The 20,718-nt window shown below is 42.0% G+C and overlaps 1 protein-coding gene across 1 annotated transcript in view; it reads left to right on the forward strand.

Annotated features, from left to right (window-relative positions):
• The window catches only part of alk (ALK receptor tyrosine kinase), a 711,395-nt gene that overhangs the window by 147,093 nt on the left and 543,584 nt on the right, over positions 1-20,718 (forward strand). The gene's annotated exons all lie outside the window — the stretch shown is intronic.

Raw genomic sequence — 20,718 nt, forward strand, 5'->3', positions numbered from 1 at the left:
TTAAAATAAATAAATAATGAAGTGTTAATAATTTAAGTACCTTATATTACAGTATTATATCCATACAGTGTTTGGTTTGTATCAAACTACTCAAAGTTCATTTTGTGTTCATTTTCTAATTGAAAATAAGTGATCAGAGGACAGACTTATGCACAACTACTGTTTATTTGTGTAATTTAACTTGTTTGGGGGAGTGGGTTGTTACAATAGATGTTTAAAAATATATATTTAAACTTATTTTACATAGCTGACAATGAACAGTTAAATGTTAATTGATGAAGTATATGGTTTTGCAGGCATATGCAAAAGTTTGGACACATCTGGCAAAATTCAGTGTTCTGTTGATTTGTTGTGGGTTAATATGTTAACATTTTCTACAGGGAGAAATTTTAATGACCTTTTGCTGCCAATTTCCCCCCACATTGTTGCATGTAAATGTTTACTTGGTCCTACTAGAGTTATGGCTGGGTGAGTTGGGAACATGCAGTCAGGTTAATTGGAGACACTGAATGTGTGTGTGTGTGTGTGTGTGTGTGTGTCTGCCCTGCGATGGACTCGCACCCCGTCCAGGGTGTTATTGTGTGCCTTGCGCCCAATGAAAAGCTGGGATAGGATTCCTGATTGGATAAGCGATTAAGAAAGAGAGCTAGTGAGACTACTGTTTATTTACTCAATTTAACTTGTTTGGGGGAGTGGGTTGTTACAATATATGTTAAAAATGTATATTTGCATTTATTACCTCTAGAAGATGTATAAACTTATTTTACATAACAAAACATTGAACTATAGCTGAGGATGTGAACAGTTAAATGTTAATACAATAAAATATAGACACAATGCCATTGTCTGTTGCTATACTACATGGCAAGGTAGTCACACGTTCCACTGAATTCGAACACATGTAGGAGCTCCTTTAGGCAATACTTACTGATCAGCCATAGCATTAAAACCACCTCCTTGTTTCTACACTCACTGTCCATGTTATCAGCTCCACTTACCATATAGAAGCACTTTGTAGTTCTACAATTAATGACTGTATTCCATCTGTTACTCTGCATGCTTTGTTAGTCCTCTTTCATGCTGTTCAATGGTCAGGACTCTCCCAGGACCACCACAGAGCAGGTATTATTTAGGTGGTGGATGATTCTCAGCACTGCAGTGACACTGACATGGTGATGGTGTGTTAGTGTGAGTTTTTAAATACCATGTCCACTCACTGTCCACAGTAGTAGACACTCCTACCTAGTTGGTCCACCTTGTAGATGTAAAGTCAGAGACAATCGCTCAACAGGGAGCTGTTGGCTGGATGTTTTTGGTTGGTGGACTATTCTCAGTCCAGCAGTGACAGTGAGGTGTTTAAAAACCCTATCACCCTATCTGCTGTGTCTTCTTCACTCATACCAGCACAACACACACTAACACACCACCACCATGTCAGTGTCACTGCAGTACTGAGAATGATCCACCACCCAAATAATACCTAGTCTGTGGTGGCCATTGAAGAACAGCATAAAAGGGGGCTAACAAAGTATGCAGAGAAACAGATGGACTACAGTCAGTAATTGAAGAACTACAAAGTGCGAAGTGGAGCTGATAACATGGACAATGTGTGTAGAAACAAAGAGGTGATTCAGTGTTATGGCTGATAGGTGTATGTTTAAGTATATGAGTTTACAGCAAGATTTATTCAGCAGTAAAGAACTGTATTCATATTTATTTGATACTTCATTATATGATTATATAATATAATTAAAGCAACTAGTGATTTTGCTTTATTTATCCTGTAGTGAATATTTTTCTTTATCTATTGAAGTAACTGACATAAGTAAATTATTACAATTAGAGTTGTTTGTGTGCAAATGGCTGGGTACGTTGGTATAAGCTGCTGGTAAATGTATTGCTTGATAAACATTTAACTGAAAATTGTTTAAATGTACTGGTAATCTATTAAAATTAACAATTAAAATTTCAGCTGATGATAAATACCATGCAAGTAATTGCTGTTAAAATGTATTTGCTTTCAGTGTTGCCAACTTAGCGAGTTTGTCGCTATATTTAGCGAGTTTTCAGACCCCGTTAGCGACCTTTTTCAAATAAGTGACTAGTAACAAATCTAGCAACTTTTTCTGGTGTTACTGGAGACTTTTGGAGACTCGGACATGAAAGCACATATCGTTTTGAGTTACTGTCCTCAACGTGCAGCGGGTGCTGCTGTTCTTCTGTTGATTTATCCTACCCATCGATTTATCCTACCGAGCATGCGCACATCTGTTTTTGACTCGTTGAGTGGAACGCCTATAATTCTGTGCTACCTTTGCTTAATTTATTTCTGTTAGCGGTTAGTAATGTAAGGTTTTAGTTTTAATTCCTTTAAAAGTTTAAGTGTATGTAATGCCATTATTATGTGACTTATTTTTTATTCTATTTCAGAACTATACAAGGTGCTCAAATTAGCTATACTTGATTGCATACAGTTGAATAACAGTTTTTTATCTAATGCTATGTGTTAACGTTTAATTTAACCACGTTCAGTGATTCTGGAGCGTTTTTTGTACATCTAGGGAAGCCAATAATTTTTAAATAACCATCTGTGATCTTAACATTACGATGTCACGAAATGTATTCGGTTATTTTTCAATTCTGTTCTTTCTTAGCAGTTCAACTGGTACAGTCAAGGTTGTGTCTAATAAAGTCAGTTACTGAGTGAATATGTTGAGCATTTACTACGGTATCTTGTACTTAGCTGTTTGTATTCATAAAACAATTTTTGTTGCTTTTCCCTTGTCAGTTCTGTTCTAATTTTTTGTTCCTTATTCCATGTTTTTTTGCAGCTATAGATAAGATCTGTGTGATCTATAGTTTTCTCACTGGGATCTTATCCAACAGGGTATAATAAATCACTGAGGCAAAACCTTAGAAGATATTCCTCATAGAGGGTTAGCATATTATTTACTACGAAATGTTTTGTATACTGGCTAATATAAAATTACATTTAATTTAATAAGATCCTATATAATACGTTTGAGATATATGTCTGAGATACAGATCAATGGACCTATCAAGATGTGCTATAGTTTATATTATAAAACGGATAGTTCCGGTCCTAAAATCTGATTGGCTGAGCCGCGTTCGAAGCCGTTGTAAAATCCCCGATAAACGCACACCTAGGACCACCTCACATCATTCCATATTAATACGCCACAAAAACGTCATCCCCGTGCTAAAATCACAGTAATGCACGGCCTCTCGTGGCTTATTGCTTTAATAATATATAGACCTATCGAGATGTGCTACCCCTTATGCAAATTAGGCGATGACGTCATTTAGTGACTTTTAGGACAGCCAATAGCTACTTTCCTTACTGAGGAGTTGGCAACACTGTTTGCTTTTATATTTGTATACTTAATTTATCTTTGTAATCGTTTCATCTTGAGCTGGGTCGCAGGGGCTCTAGAGCCTACCTTAAGATTTGACAAAATGGTTTTATTAATGCATGTGAGGCCTGTGAGTGGTTTCTAACTTTTTGGTCAGCTGGGCTTTATTAGCCCACTGACACATGTGCAATACTGGCTGCATCTTTTCACCTGCACAAAAATCTTTTATAATTTGTTTTAAAATGACATAGACTAAGGATGCAACCTACTGTATGTATAAATAGCCTCAATGTGCTGATAGGACATTAAATTTGAACAAACATCTGCACAAGACAAGTTCATATGAGGCTCGGTTTTGCGCATGGAGAGTCACGCACTGATCCCATTAACCCTCGTCTCTGTGCAGGCGCCATCGCTCAGCCAGCAGAGGTCGTAATTGCATCAGTTATGAGGAATCCCCTGTGGCATCCAAGAGTAGACTAGAGACAAGTGTTGGTTAGTACATGGTACTGAGTAAATAATGGTGAGGTAAATTATACACAAGTTATGTGTATCAGTCAAGTTAATTCAGACTCATTTATATAACCCTTCTTACTATGAACATTGTCTCACATCAACTTTACCCCTGCTGAGCAAGCCGAGGGCAACAGTGGCAAGGAAAAACTCCCTTAAAAATTACAGAAAGAAACCTTGAGAGGAACCAGACTCAGCAGGGACCCATCCTTCTTGGGTGGCCTGGAGGAGTTCTTTATTTTTAATCCAGTCTTTGAAGAAGACCTGGACATTATAAGTTCTGGACATTTTTGTTGCGCCCTGCCAGGTTCCCGTCTCATCTAGTAGGGGCACTCCAGGTTTCCGTCCCATCTTGTAGGAGCACACTAGGTTCCTGTCCCATCTAATAGGAGCAGCACCGTTGGCCCTGCAGTCTCGATCCGCAGTCATCAACCTCGGGAGGGTAAACAGGTTTCTGTCAGAACCACCTCGGGGTAAAAGCCCTACCTATGAATGAGCCAATCATTGTCTGAGTAGGCACTGAGCTTAAGACTCACAAGTCTGAGATGTCAGCTCTGGTGTGCTAGTGTGTTTTACTGCTGCGCCACCTAAGCGCCACGAAACTGAACTTCATACATATATAACTTGTGTTAAACAACAAGCACAAGTGGTGGTTTGAAGGCTTTTGATTAAAATGCTACTATTATATTTGTATATTGAGTAGTAAAGCAATTACAGTTGTTCTAAATAATTGCAGTTTTCAGTGAATTTGGAGTAATCATGACGGGCCTATTTTTCCAGCTTTTGTTGCTGAACTACCTGGCAGTCACATGCTGGACTGAAATCAAACAATGCACCATTACCCAAGCATGTCTCTAGTCTCTTCTTGTATAAGCTTGCTGTATTCTTGTATTTAGTCCCAGCTTGATGCCCCTCTTTCAGTTCCTTTACGTAAGACTGATGTTGAAAGTTTCCCCCATCAGTAAGAATCATACAGCTACAGTGAAGCCTGAAATTATTCATACCCCTGGCAAATTTTGACTTAAAGTTACTTTTATTCAACCAGCAATTTTTTTTGACCGGAAATGACACGGGCGTCTCCCAGAAGATTATAAGACAATGTACACGAGGCATCATTGTGGAAAAAAATATTTCTCAGCTTTTATTTACATTTGAACAAAAAGTGACATGTCCAAAATTATTCATACCCTTCTCGATAATCAATAGAAAAGCTTTTATTGGCTATTACAGCAATCAAATGCTTCCTATAATTGCTGACCAGCTTTTTGCATGTCTCTACTGGTATTTTTGCCCATTGATCTTTAGCGATGAGCGCCAACTCTTTCAGGTTGGAGGGTCTCCTTGTCATTACCCTGATATTTAGCCCCCTCCAATTGGATTCAAGTCAGGACTCTGGCTGGGCCACTGCAAAACGTTAATGTTTTTGTCCACTAACCATTTCTTCACCACTTTTGCTGTGTGTTTTGGGTCGTTGTCGTGCTGAAATGTCCACTGGTGCCCAAGGCCAAGTTTCTCTGCAGACTGCCTGATGTTGTTGTCGAGAATCTTGATGTATTGCCCTTTTTTTATGGTGCCGTTTACTGTGATTAGGTTCCCTTGTCCATTGGCTGAAAAACACCCCCAAATCATTAGGTTCCCACCACCATGTTTGACAGTGGGGATGGTGTTCTTAGGGTTGTAGGCTTACGCCAAATGAAGGATACATCATTGTGGCCAAACAATTCAATTTTTGTTTCATCTGACCATAAAACAGAAGCCCAGAAGTCTTCTTCTTTGTCCAGATGAGCGTTTGCAAAGGCCAAGCTGGCTTTTGTGTGCCTTTTCTGGAGAAGTGGCGTCCTCCTTGATTTGCGTCCGTGGAACCCAGCAGTGTGCAGTGTCCGTTGGACTGTCTGCCTTGCCACCAGCAGAGCCCAGATTCACCAGGATGGTCTTGGTGGTGATTCATGGGTTCTTTTTCACATCTCACTATCCTCCTGGACAGCACAGGTGTCACTTTTGGCTTCCGACCACGTCCTCTGTGATTTTCCACAGTGCGGAACGTCTTGTATTTTTTTAATAATACTTTGCACTGTAGCCACTGGAACTTGAAAACATTTAGATATGGCCTTATAGCCCTTTCCTGACTTGTGAGCAGCCACAATGCGCAGCCGCAGGTCCTTATAAGCTCCTTTGTCTTAGCCAGAAAGCTGCTGTTTTTCACCTGTTAAGTTGATTAAAACAGCTGTTCCCAATTAATCAGGGTAATTATGATGCTTTAGAACAGCTTGGACTATTTGGAATGGTATAGAACTTTGGATTTTCCCATAGACTGTGACAGTTTGCAAAGGGTATGAATAATTTTGGACATGGCACTTTTGGTTCAAATGTAAATAAAAGCTGAGAAATATTTTTTTCCACAATGATGCCTCTTGTACATTGTCTTATTATCTTCTGGGAGACGCCTGTGTCATTTCTGGTAAAAAAAAAATTTGCTGGTTGAATAAAAGTATCTTGAAGTCAAAATTTGCCAGAGGTATGAATAATTTCGGGCTTTACTGTATAAGGAGCTGTATATATAAGTTCACAAGGGAGGATGCAAGCAACAACGTTTTAGCCTTCTTAGACTGTGAAATTGCTAGTAAAGATGGGGGACGGTTGAAAGTAAATGTTTACCGCAAACCAACGCACACGGACCAGTACTTAAGGTTTGACTCCCATCATCCTTTGGAGCACAAACTAGGAGTCATCAGGACGCTGCACCACCGGGCGAACAGCATCCCCACAGACACTACGGCCAAGGATAGAGAGAAATCTCATGTCAAGAAGGCCCTGGGTGAATGTGGTTATCCCAACTGGGCATTCGTAAAAGCGGGAAAAATGCCCAAACACAGCTCCAGTGGATCGAAGGGAGGAGAAGAACAACCGCGGGCTAAGCGCAAACCAGTGGTGATTCCGTATGTGGCTGGAGTATCGGAACAATTAAGACGGCTATTCTCCAAACACCGTGTTTCAGTTGCTTTCAAACCCCAGAACACGCTACGCCAGAAATTAGTTCACCCTAAGGACCGGGTTCCTCGACACAAACAGAGTAACGTAGTGTATGCTGTTAGGTGTGGGGAGGATTGCTGGGAAATGTACATCGGGGAAACTAAACAGCCACTGGCGAAACGGATGGCCCAACATGGAAGATCGACCTCTTCTGGCCAGGACTCTGCGGTTTACACCCACCTGCAAGCCAGCGGCCACTCATTTAAAGATGAAGATGTGCAGATCCTTGACAAGGAGGAACGCTGGTTTGAACGTGGAGTCAAAGAGGCCATTTACGTGAAGAGGGAACGACCATCCCTGAACCGGGGAGGGGGCCTGAGAGTACATCTCTCACCATCATACAACGCCGTCATTGGAGCGTTACCCCAATCATGTGTGAAAGACACACGTGGCCATTGTAATTAATGGTCATTGTGAATTTCATATAGACCTGATCACCAGTTCCATTGTTATGCAATGGTCGGTGATCGGTCGTTATGCAAATCAACTGCATATAAGGTTGGGGTATTCAACACCAGCTCAGACTGAAGAAGTCATTCGGATTGAGTGACGAAACGTACAGTGTATCACAAAAGTGAGTACACCCCTCACATTTCTGCAGATATTTAAGTATATCTTTTCATGGGACAACACTGACAAAATGACACTGACACAATGAAAAGTAGTCTGTGTGCAGCTTATATAACAGTGTAAATTTATTCTTCCCTCAAAATAACTCCATATACAGCCATTAATGTCTAAACCACCGGCAACAAAAGTGAGTACACCCCTAAGAGACTACACCCCTAAATGTCCAAATTGAGCACTGCTTGTCATTTTCCCTCCAAAATGTCATGTGATTTGTTAGTGTTACTAGGTCTCAGGTGTGCATAGGGAGCAGGTGTGTTCAATTTAGTAGTACAGCTCTCACACTCTCTCATACTGGTCACTGAAAGTTCCAACATGGCACCTCATGGCAAAGAACTCTCTGAGGATCTTAAAAGACGAATTGTTGCGCTACATGACGATGGCCAAGGCTACAAGAAGATTGCCAACACCCTGAAACTGAGCTGCAGCACAGTGGCCAAGATCATCCAGCGTTTTAAAAGAGCAGGGTCTACTCAGAACAGACCTCGTGTTGGTCGTCCAAAGAAGCTGAGTGCACGTGCTCAGCGTCACATCCAACTGCTGTCTTTGAAAGATAGGCGCAGGAGTGCTGTCAGCATTGCTGCAGAGATTGAAAAGGTGGGGGGTCAGCCTGTCAGTGCTCAGACCATACGCCACACACTACATCAAATTGGTCTGCATGGCTGTCACCCCAGAAGGAAGCCTTTTCCGAAGTCTCTACACAAGAAAGCCTGCAAACAGTTTGCTGAAGTCATGTCAACAAAGGACATGGATTACTGGAACCATGTCCTATGGTCTAATGAGACCAAGATTAATTTGTTTGGTTCAGATGGTCTCAAGCATGTGTGGCGGCAATCAGGTGAGGAGTACAAAGATAAGTGTGTCATGCCTACAGTCAAGCATGGTGGTGGGAATGCCATGGTCTGGGGCTGCATGAGTGCAGCAGGTGTTGGGGAGTTACATTTCATTGAGGGACACATGAACTCCAATATGTACTGTGAAATACTGAAGCAGAGCATGATCCCCTCCCTCCGGAAACTGGGTCGCAGGGCAGTGTTCCAGCATGATAATGACCCCAAACACACCTCTAAGACGACCACTGCTTCATTGAAGAGGCTGAAGGTAAAGGTGATGGACTGGCCAAGCATGTCTCCAGACCTAAACCCAATAGAACATCTTTGGGGCATCCTCAAGCGGAAGGTGGAGGAGCGCAAAGTCTCGAATATCCGCCAGCTCCGTGATGTCGTCATGGAGGAGTGGAAAAGCATTCCAGTGGCAACCTGTGAAGCTCTGGTAAACTCCATGCCCAGGAGAGTTAAGGCAGTTCTGGGAAATAATGGTGGCCACACAAAATATTGACACTTCAGGAACTTTCACTAAGGGGTGTACTCACTTTTGTTGCTGGTGGTTTAAACATTAATGGCTGTATATTGAGTTATTTTGAGGGAAGAATACATTTACACTGTTATATAAGCTGCACACAGACTACTTTTCATTGTGTCAAAGTGTCATTTTGTCAGTGTTGTCCCATGAAAAGATATACTTAAATATCTGCAGAAATGTGAGGGGTGTACTCACTTTTGTGATACACTGTATCTCTACAACAAACTTGTGTCCAGATGAACTGATTCAACTTTGTGGATTTGTGTACCTGGATTATTGAGCATGCATCAACAGATTGTATAAGGAGCTGTATTCCTTTTTTTGAGCTGAGTAAGTATTAGGTTGGCAGTATTTATTCCACAGTGACTATTTGTTTGCTCAGTCTCATTACAAGTTAATTGCTGAAGTAAGTCAATCTGGATGGTTTTGCAAGCGTATGCAAAAGTTTGCACACACCTGACCAAATTTAGTGTTCTGTTGATTTATTATGGGTTAATACGTTAACATCTTCTACAGGGAGCAAATTTAATGGCATTTTCCTGCGAATTTTCACCCACACTTTTGCATAAGTGAATCTTTCCTTGGTTCTTTCCTTGGTTCGGCAGTCTAGTCTAAGCATTGTCGTGAGCGGCAGCCTATCCAGTAGCTCCGTCAGTGTTGTACTTCTATAGCGTTTCTATTGTGTTCATTCTTTTATTCTTTATTTTGTGTCTTTCTCGCTCTTTCTATCATGAATCTACCTTTTTAACATGAATCTACCTTTTCTTTAAGGAAGAGATGGAATGCCGGTATCGTCCACCACATACACAATAATTTCCCTCGGGATAAATAAAGTATCTATCTATCCATCCATTCATCTACATTTTTCTTAAAGTAATTCCACTGCAAACACCATGCCCACTCACTGTCCACTCTTAGACACTTCTACCTAGTTGGTCCACCTTGTAGATGTAAAGTCAAGGATGATCGCTCATCTATTGCTGCTGTTTGAGTTGGTCATCTTCTAGACCTTCATCAGTGGTCACAGGATGCTGCCCACGGGGCGCTGTTGGCTAGATATTTTTGGTTGGTGGACTATTCTCAGTCCAGCAGTGACAGTGAGGTGTTTAAAAACTCCATCAGCATTGATGTGTCTTATCCGTTCATACCAGCACAACACACACTAACACACCACCACCATGTCAGTGTCACTGCAGTGCTGAGAATGATCCACCACCTAAATAATACCTACTCTGTGGTGGTCCTGGGAAAGTCCTGACCATTGAAGAACAGGGTGAAAACAGGCTAAAAAAAGTATGTACAGTGTACAGGACATCATAGGTTTAATATTTTATATTTTATTGGTAACATAACCATATCATAATATCCCTGAGATGTTTTATATTTGTGCATTATTAATGCACCGGAGTCCATCTTCTCTTATCTCTAAAAAAAAAACTCAGCCCACGTGTAGGTCATGTGATCGATGTTAACACATATAACAGGATCTGGTATATACACTTGGGCCATTTCTGTGTACGTCGTTACTCCAGGAGGCTTTTGTCCTCCATATGCTAATCTAATTTGCTGCTTCTTGGACTGCTTCAACATGTTCACACATCCTGCGTGCCAAGAGTGTCTCAACAGACATCTCGGCAGCATTAGTATTTTCTGTAGAAGCTCACAGTGCTACTATAGGAGTCAATTGTGTATGCACTAGCCTGATTATTTATTTGTTTCAATACCTTCCATGCACAAAGTATGTGGACACCCTTCTAATTGAGTTCATGTGTTTTGCAAAAGACCCTGTTCTTTTATTAGCATGACTTTGCCTAGAAGGTTCCTTGTTAAGCTCATGGTTTTGGTTGGGTGTGGACAAACCATTGTCTATGGTTCTTTACAGAGCGCTTTGATATTAATATTAATGTTGATTGCGAACTGGGTCTCTTCCCGTCCAACACTGTCTGACCCCACAATTGCTTTGTCTGAATGGGCACAAAGTTCTTTATAGCTGCAAGGATGCGCCAGCTCCGTGCTATTGCTTCTGGTTTTAGATGGCCAACAAGCTCATGACCAGAAGTCCATATATTGTGTATCTGGCAACGAAATTGACAGATGTATAAAGTAATAGATTAAATAAGCATTTGTATAAAGTATAAATAATTTAGCACCAGCTGGGACTGCAAGAAGCATGTCTATGAAAAGAAATGTCAACAAGTTCTTGCTGCTTTTTGTCCGCCATTGATTCGTCCATCCTTTCGTTCCTTCCGTGCAATTTCGTCAGTCTGTCCATCCGTCCGCCTTTCCTTCCGACCGTCCATCCTTTCTCCCTTACAGCCTTCTGTCCTTCTGCTTGTGCATCCGTCCTTCCTTCCTTCCTTACTTCTTTCCTTTCTTCCGTTCGGGCAATTTCTTCCTTCCTTGTGTCTGCCCTTCGTCTGTCCTTCTGTTCGTCTTTCCTTCCGGCTTTCCGTCCGTCCGTCCTTCTGCCCATGCATCCGTCCTTCCTTCCTTCCGTTTTTTTCTTCCTTCCTTCTGTTCGGGCACTTTCTTCCTTCCTTGTGTCCGCCCTTCGTCTGTCCTTCTGTCCGTTTTTCTTTCCGTATATCCGTCCGTCTGTTCTTCTGCCCATGCATCCGTCCTTCCGTCCTTCCTTCCTTCCTTCCGTTTAGGCAATTTCTTCCTGCCTTTTGTCTGCCCTTCGTCTGTCCTTCTGTCCATTTTTCTTTCAGTCTTTCCGTCCGTCCGTTCTTCTGCCCATGCATCCATCCATCCTTCCTTCAATCCTTCGTTCCGTTTGGGCAATTTCTTGCTTCCCTTTGTCCGCCCTTGATTCCATCCATTCGTTCTTCGTTTTGTGCAATTCCCCCCATGAAATTTTTGTCAGTCTGTCCATCCGTCCACCTTTCCTTCCGACTATCCGTCCTTTCTTCCTTCCAGCCTTTTGTCCTTCTGCTTGTGCATCTGTCCTTCCTTACTTCCTCCCTTCCTTCCATTTGGGCAATTCCTTCCATCTTTCCTTCCGACCGTCCAACCTTCCTTCTGACCTTCTGTCCTTCTGCCCGTTTGTCTGTCCTTCCTTACTTCTTCTTTTCCTTCTACTTGAGCAATTCCTTGCTTCCTTTTGTCTGCCCATCATTCTCCATCTATTCGTTCTGCCTTTTGTGCAATTTCTTCTGTGAAATTCCTTCCATCTTTCCCTGCAATGTTTTTTCCTTCCATGCAATTCCTTCCTTCCGTCTGTCTTTCCTTCCAACCGTCCGTTCTTCCTTCCTTCCCTTCAAGCAATTCCTTGCTTCCTTTTGTCTGCCCTTCATTTGTCCATCCATTCGTTCTTCCTCCCATGCAATTTCTTCTGTGATATTCCTTTCTTCTGTCCGTCCATCCATCCGTCTTTCCTTCCGGCCTTCTGCCCATACGTCTGTCCTTCCCTCCTTCCTTCCATTTGGGCAATTCCTTGCTTTCTTTTGTCCGCTTTTCATTCGTCCATCCATTCGTTCTTCCTTCCATGCAATTCCTCCCGTGCAATTTCCTCTGTGCAATTCCTTCTTTTCTTCCGTCCGTCTTTCCTTCCTTTCTTCCGACCATTCAGGCAATTCCTTGTTTCCTTTTGTCCACCCTTTGTCTATCCATCTATTCGTTCTTCCTTCAGAGCAATTCCTCCCATTCAATTTCTTCTATGCAATTTCTTCTGTCCTTCCTTCTGTGCAATTATGTCCATCCATTCGTCCATCCCTTCTTCCTTCCATGCATTTCACCCTTCCTTCAATGAAATTCCTTCCTTTTTCACGCAATTCCTTCCCTCCTTCCATCCATACATTAGGAGTACAATTTCCTCCATGCAATATCTTCCTTATTTCTGTGCAATTTCTTACATGCAATTCCTTGCTTCCTTCCAATTCCTTGAGCACAACAGTAATGACTTTTACACTCTACAGCCCATTTTACATTTAAATTTCATGTAAAAAAAAATTACTGGTTGTGATTTGGCTTTGTGCTATTATTTACACATGCTGGCTTCACACTGCTGCTCACAGGTCAGCAGTTTTTCCTCACCTAGATGACACTTTTTACACAATGTGACTCAGATCAACTACATATACAATAATCTATCTGATGAAATTGAAATTGGATTCTTATGAAGCAGTCCGTTAATTAAATACATTCCTTCTGCTTTGACTATGGCAGCATTTTTTTCCCCTCAGTGATCCAACAAGTACTATTTTACTATTTAACTTGTATGTATGTTGACACCTGCACCAAAAGAAATTCCTTGTACATCTGCTACTTGGCGAATAAAAAGATTCTGATTCTGATTCTGAAGTAATATCTGTAAGTGTAAATCAGTATTACAAGTATAGGTAGTGTAATTAAATACTACCAGTAACATTTTTGATTTTTAATCCACTGTGTACCATTAGTGTGGGACTGGTTCTGAAAATTTTAGGCCAGGTACCACATCTCATCAACACAAACACACTTGTACGTGCAGTAAGCAGTCACCATTTCATTAAAAATTGTGAGTCTGTTAAGAACTGTGGCCTTGATCCATCCTGTCGTAATGTGGTACAGCAATGTGTAGTCATTTGTAAGCCTTGCAATCACAAGCTGTGGTGATGGGTCTAGAATTTGATATTGCATTGCCATGGCTATTCTCACCAGGTGTGCTTAATATTTTAGAGCCGGCGCTTGTCCTCTTGTTAAATCTGGAAACAAGCCATGACACACTTTGTTTCTTCCTAGTAAAACTGGTAGGTCTTGGAAGAAAACACAGTAACTGCACAGTAAAAAGAATCAGCGGTTTGTTTGGCACAAGAAAGGAGAGGCTTATGACCAAAATAATACTGTGACTGGCAAGGGATTTGGGATTGACCACCTATATTCCTAATATTGTGTTGGTCCCCATTTTGCTGCCAAAACAGCCCTGACCCGTCGAGGCATGGAGTCCTCTAGACCCCTGAAAGTGTGCTGTGGTATCTGGCACCAAGATGTTAGCAGCAGATCCTTTAACTCCTGTAAGTTGTGAGGTGGGGCCTGCATGGATCGGACTTGATTGTCCAGCACATCCCTCAGATGCTCGATTGGACTGAGATCTGGGAAATTTGAAGGCCAAGGTAACACCTCAAACTCATTGTTGTGCTCCTCAAACTATTCCTAAAGCATTTTTGCTTTGTGGCAGGACGCATTATCCTGCTGAAAGAGGCCACAGGCATCGGGTAATACTGTTGTAATAAAAGAGTGAACATGGTCTGCAACAATGCTTAGGTAGGTGGTACGTGTCAAAGTAACATCCACATGGATGACAGGACTCAAGGTTTCCCAGCCGAACATTGCCCAAAGCATCACATAGTGCATCCTGGTGCCATGTGTTCCCTAGATAAGTGATGCACACGCACCCGGCCATCCACGTGATGTAAAAGAAAATGTGATACATCAGACCAGGCCACCTTCTTCCATTGCTCTCTGGTCCAGTTCCGATGCTCATGTGCCCATTGTTGGTGCTTTCGGAGGTGGACAAGGGTCAGCATGGGCACCCTGAGTGGTCTGCGGCTATGCAGCCCCGTACGCAACAAACTGCGATGCACTGTGTATTGTGACACCTTTCTATCAGAACTAGCATTAACTTCATCAATTTGAGCTACAGTAGCTCGACTGTTGGATCGGACCACACGGGTCAGTCTTCACTCCCCACGTGCATCATTGAGCACTGAGCCTTAGCACTGTTCCTTCCTTGGACCACTTTTGATAGATAATGACCACTGCAGACTGGTAACACCCCACAAGAGCTGCAGTATTGGAGATGCTCTGACCCAGTCGTCTAGCCGTCACAATTTGGCCCTAGTTAATCCTTACGTTGATCCAGTACATGAAGTTGGCATTTTATGTTTTGTAGAAAGTGACTCAAGCCCATTAACACAATTCCACATTTTCAAGGCCAGTACTGATCTGATGCTTGCTAATGGTGAGCTAAAATGTTTTGCATCCACTGTGAAGTCAGACTGGACTCGCATGGGGGTTCATTGCAGGCCGGATTTTAACCATGCAGCATAGTTTGATTTCAGCCATTGCAAAAGATCAAACTCATAATTAACAGCTCAGCTGGGACTGATGGAAAACAAAAGGCCAATTAAAATCAGACCACCTCATTCCACTTTATCCAGCGTCTTCTTTATTTATTCTTTTCTTTGCTTTGTGTAACAAGATGCTACCGAGGCCGTGTTTTAATGATCACCCTGCTTCACCTTTTGTTTACTGCTTCATTTTGTTTTTTTCAAAGAGCAATTCTGACATGCTAGTAAATTTTTATTTAATTTAACTTTTTGCTGGCAGCATATGGATGCATTATCATGTCCTGTGGAGTAGGTGTGTTACAGTGAGACAGCAACTTGGTTAACTAGGTGTGATTATTTTACCACTGCATTAAAAAAGAAATTATTACAATGTAAAACATTAGCAACAGCATATATAGACTGTGGGTAATTAAGATTCTTATATACACTGCCTGGCCAAAAAAAAGGTCACACTAATATTTGGTTGGACCGCCTTTAGCTTTGATTACGGCACGCATTCACTGTGGCATCGTTTCCACAAGCTTCTGCAATGTCAACATTTATTTCTGTCCAGAGTTGCATTAATTTTTCCCCAAGATCTTGTATTGTTGATGGGAGATTTGGACCACTGCGCAGTCTTCTCCAGCACATCCCAAAGATTCTCAATGGGGTTCAGGTCTGGACTCTGTGGTGGCCAATCCATGTGTGAAAATGATGTCTCATGCTCCCTGAACCTCTCTTTCACAATTTGAGCCCGATGAATCCTGGCATTGCCATCTTGGAAAATGCCTGTGCCATCAGGGGAAAAAAAATCCATTGATGGAATAACCTGGTCGTTCAGTGTATTCAGGTAGTCAGCTGACCTCATTCTTTGGGCACATAACGTTGCTGAACCTAGACCTGACCGACTGCAGCAACCCCAGATCATAGCATTGCCCCCACAGGCTTGTACGGTAGACACTAGGCATGATGGGTGCATCACTTCAGCCGCCTCTCTTCTTACCCTGATGCGCCCATCACTCTGGAACAGGGTAAATCTGGACTCATCAGACCACATGACCTGCTTCCATTGCTCCATAGTCCAATCTTTATGCTCCCTAGCAAATTGAAGCCATTTTTGCCAGTTAGCCTCACTGACAAGTGGTTTTCTTAAGGCTACACAGCTGTTTAGTCCCAATCCCTTGTGTTCCCTTTACATTTCCCTGAGTTCTACTGTAGTTTTTCTACCATTTGATTTCACCAAACGTTTAAGTGATCGCCGATCACGATCATTCAAGATTTTTTTCCGACCACATTCCTTCCTCGAAGATGATGTTTCCCCACTGACCTTCCACTTTTTAATAATGCGTTGGACAGTTCTTAACCCGATTTTGGTAGTTTCAGCTTCTCCTTAGATGTTTTCTTTGCTTGATGCATGGCAATAATTTCACACTTCTGAAACAGATGGTTGTTTAACAAATGAGAAGCTACTCACTGCATCAGTTAGGGTTAAATAACTTGTTGCCAGCTGAAACCTGCAGTAATTATCCAATGGGAGGCTCTTACCTATTTGCTTAGTTAAATCCAGGTGGTGACCTTTTTTTGGCCAGGCAGTATATATATATTATATTATTATATATATATACCGTATATATATCACAGTCAATCACCCTCACTCTGGAGCTCCATGCAAGATCTCACCTTGTGGGGTAAGAATGATTCTGAGAAAGGTGAGGTCAGTCTAGAATTACACGGGAGGAGCTTGTCAATGATCTCAAGGGAGCTGGGAGCAGAGAAATGCTGGATATGACCCCAAGAACACCATCCCCACTGGGCATTTCTCTGCCTCCAAACACGGCGAGTGGAGTTGATGCCAAAGAGCTCAATTTTTGTCTCATCTGACCATATCACATTCTCCCAAGCATTCTCTGAATCATTCAGGTGTTCATTGGCAAACTTCAGACGGGCCTGTACATGAGCCTTTTTTAGCAGTGGGACTTTGCGGGCACTGCAGGATCTCAATCCATTACGGCGAAGTGTGTTACTAATGGTTTTCTTGGTGACTGTGCTCCCAGCTCCCTTGAGATCATTGACAAGCTCCTCCCGTGTAATTCTGGACTGACCTCACCTTTCTCAGAATCATTCTTACCCCACCAGGTGAGATCTTGCATGGAGCTCCAGAGTGAGGGTGATTGACTGTGATCTTGTATTTCTTCCATTTTTGAATTATCACACCAACAGTGGTCTCTTTCTCACCAAGCTTCTTGCTGATGGTCTTGTAGCCCATTCCAGCCTTGTGCAGGTCTACAATCTTGTCCCTGACGTCCTTTGATAGCTCTTTGGTCTTGCCCATGGTGGTCGAGAGATTTGAACAAAAGAAACTGATTCTGTGACAGGAGTCTTTTATACAGGGACAGAACTAATTTGTGTGCCTCATGGGCACATAACCGGTCTGTGGGGGTCAGAATTCTTGCTGGTTAATTAAATACAAATTAATTTATAACCTTTATTTAATGTTTTTTTTCCTGGATTTTTTTTTATATTCTGTCTCTCTGTTAAAATAAACCTTCCATAAAAATTATAGACTGTTCAAGTCTTTGTAAGGGGGTAAACTTACAAAATCAGCAGGGGATCAAATACTTATTTTCCCCACTGTATATATAATGACGACGACGCATAACGCGCTAGCAGAATAACGTTATCGTACCTTTTTTTCCGCACAGAGCCATACTACATACAGAGAGACAGGTTATGCTACTCTGTAAGTCCTTTACCTCTTGTACTGATGCCCTGGGAGGCACAGTGGCTAAGTGGGTACCACTGTCACCTCACAGCAAGAAGGTCCCAGGTGGGGCGGTCCGGGTCCCTTCTGTGTGGAGTTTGAATGTTCTCCCTGTGTCTGCGTGGGTTTCCTCCGGGAGCTCCGGTTTCCTTTCACAGTCCAAAGACGTGCAAGTGAGGTAAATTGGAGATACTAAATCGCCCATGACTGTGTTTGATATAACCTTGTGAACTGATGAATCTTGTGTAATGAGTCACTACCGTTCCTGTCATGAATGTAACCAAAGTGTAAATACATGACGTTAAAATCCCAGTAAACAAACAAACTGTAGTATTGTGTCCCACAACTCTGCCAGCCTATTCAAATTCCTTCTGGCGTATTCCAACTGACCCTTCCTGTGCTTCTTGGTCAAAAGTGGTGTACGTTGTAGAGTACAGCCATGAAGTCCTTGGCTGAAAAGGGATTTTATGGTTGCCATCGACACATTTGCCCCAGCCTTCATCAGATCATTCTTTACGTCTTTTGCTGTAATGCTTTTTCCCCCTCTATTGTCCTATTAAGATGGTAGAGGCTGCACAATGTCCCTATGGTGTATTCAGGAATGTTCAAGGTCTAGACTACCTTATATCTAATGTCCTTTTGTTGCAATAAAATGATCTCCACTCTCAGCTTTTGCGACAGCTCCTTAATTCTCACCATGGTTGTAACACACCTTGAATACTTGAATCTCTGGGTTGGGTTTATATATCACACCACAGCTGAAGCAAAATAGGAGTGGTTTTTGAGTTTCCAATGGTTTAATCATGTTGTAACCCAACTTTAGATCATACAGACTAGCAATAGTTTTTAGGATCAGTAGTGTTATGTTGTGTTTAAGTAATTGTTACATCGTTAGCAGAATATCCTGCTACTCTATTGAATTTCTTTGTTTATTAGCTGCTTCATTAAATTGATGGCTTAATTTGAGCAAAATCTAGCTCTGCAGAAAAGTTTAGAGTTATAAATTCTTATTTTTTTGGGTTGAATATTTTAGAATGAATCGTACCATATTTGACATTTACATTTAACACCTATTACTTGCGTACTGAGAGGGTCATGGTGAGGGTGAGTAAGAAATAACTAACATTTTCAGGACTATTTTTACTGCTTGTGTGACTGCGCATACAAATCGGGTATGTAGAGAAACAGATGGACTACAGTCAGTAATTGTAGAACTACAAAGTGCTTCTATATGGTAAGTGGAGCTGATAAAATGGACAGTGAGTGTAGAAACAAGGTGGTTTTAATGTTATGGCACATACATATAATTTTGTGGCAGCACTTTGGGAAAAGATTTTTTCTGTTTCATTATGACTGTACCCATGCACATAACACCAGATCTATACATGGTTTGGCATTTTTGATGTGAAGTAGGGCGGCACGGTGGCTCACTGGGTGGCACTGTCGCCTCACAGCAAGAAGGTCCTGGGTTTGATCCCCAGGTGGGGTGGTCCAGGTCCTTTCTGTGTGGAGTTTGCATGTTCTCCCTGTGTCTGCATGGGTTTCCTCTGGGAGTTCTGGTTTCCTCCCACAGTCCAAAAACATGCAAGTGAGGTGAATTGGAGATACAAAATTGTCCATGACTGTGTTTGACTTTAAACTTGTGAACTAATGAATCTTGTGTAATAAGTAACTACCTGTTCTGTCCTGAATGTAACCAAAGTGTGTAAAACATGACGTTAAAATCCTAATAAAATAAACTGATGTGAAGTTACTCGGCACAGACCTCTAACCTGAACCATATTAAACACCTTTGGGATAAATTGTTTAAACAGACACACCCAACAATATTACAAAAGCTTTTCTCAGACTACTGAAGTGTTTAACAAGATTATTATACCATGAAGTTCACACTGCAGCAGACCCACAGGCAATACAGTCACATGAGACCCCGTCCATTATGCACGATGTTCCTAAAAGAACCAAACGCTGAATGTACACATTCCTGTCTGTACTATCAAGCTTTGTTGAGGCAGATCGAGTCTGATGCTTTACTTGTGTGTTTCAGTAAAGCCAAAACAATGCTGCATGCGTGTCAAAACCACACACTGGACTCACATTACACGAGTGAGCATGGTGAGCATTTCGATCTGCTTACTGATGCTTGTTCAGAATGCTCTGAGAATTTCCAGCTTTCTCTACTTCCCTTATTTTAAAACCTCTAACCTTTCCATCAAAACTGACATTGAACCTATAATGCTTTACATACAGACGGTTGGCGAATAAAAATTCAACCTTCCACGTCTTCCACCTCAGCCAGATGCAGCTTTTGCGGCATCCGGCATTTCCTTCCTTGAACACCTTCATTTGTGTCTGCTGGATGCCCGGCCCAGTCGGTGGCACCAGTAGGATTTGAGTTCAGAAGCCTGTGCTCTCCATGGTGGTGAGCTTAATATATAAGACTAATGCTCCATCCAAGCTCTCCCATAAAAAGGTGTATGTACTGTGAGCCTGTGAAAAAAAGATGAAGCTGTTCTTTTAAGAAATACACAGTCGAGTCACATTATTATGAACACTTTCTACTTTTGATGGTGGCAGCGTGTAGCTCATGAAGAAAGTCATGTTTCGTGAGCTGGCTTGATAGGTGCAATAGGCTGTCTGCCCATATATCCCTTGTTGCTGTCATGGGTGAAAGTAACATGAGTAAAATTAGGATCTTCCAGCAAGACAATGTGACATGTCACACGGCTAGAAAGGTTGGAAGAGCATGACCAAAACTTCCAAGTACTACCCTGGCCCCCTAACTCCCCAGACTTAAACCCAATTGAGCATCTGTGGGACCACCTTGATTGTCGTGTTGCACTATGGATCCTCCCCCACACACCCTCCAGCAATTGTGGGATGCACTGCAGTCAGCATGTCTCCAGATAGCTGTGACAACCTACCAGGACCTTATTGAGTCACTCCCAGTCCAACTAGATGCTGTCTGTGCTGCACACAGCAGTCACTCTGGATGTTATCTGGTGGTCATAATGTGACTAAA

The sequence above is a fragment of the Trichomycterus rosablanca genome, chromosome 13 (assembly GCF_030014385.1).
Source record: "Trichomycterus rosablanca isolate fTriRos1 chromosome 13, fTriRos1.hap1, whole genome shotgun sequence".
NCBI lineage: Eukaryota > Metazoa > Chordata > Actinopteri > Siluriformes > Trichomycteridae > Trichomycterus > Trichomycterus rosablanca.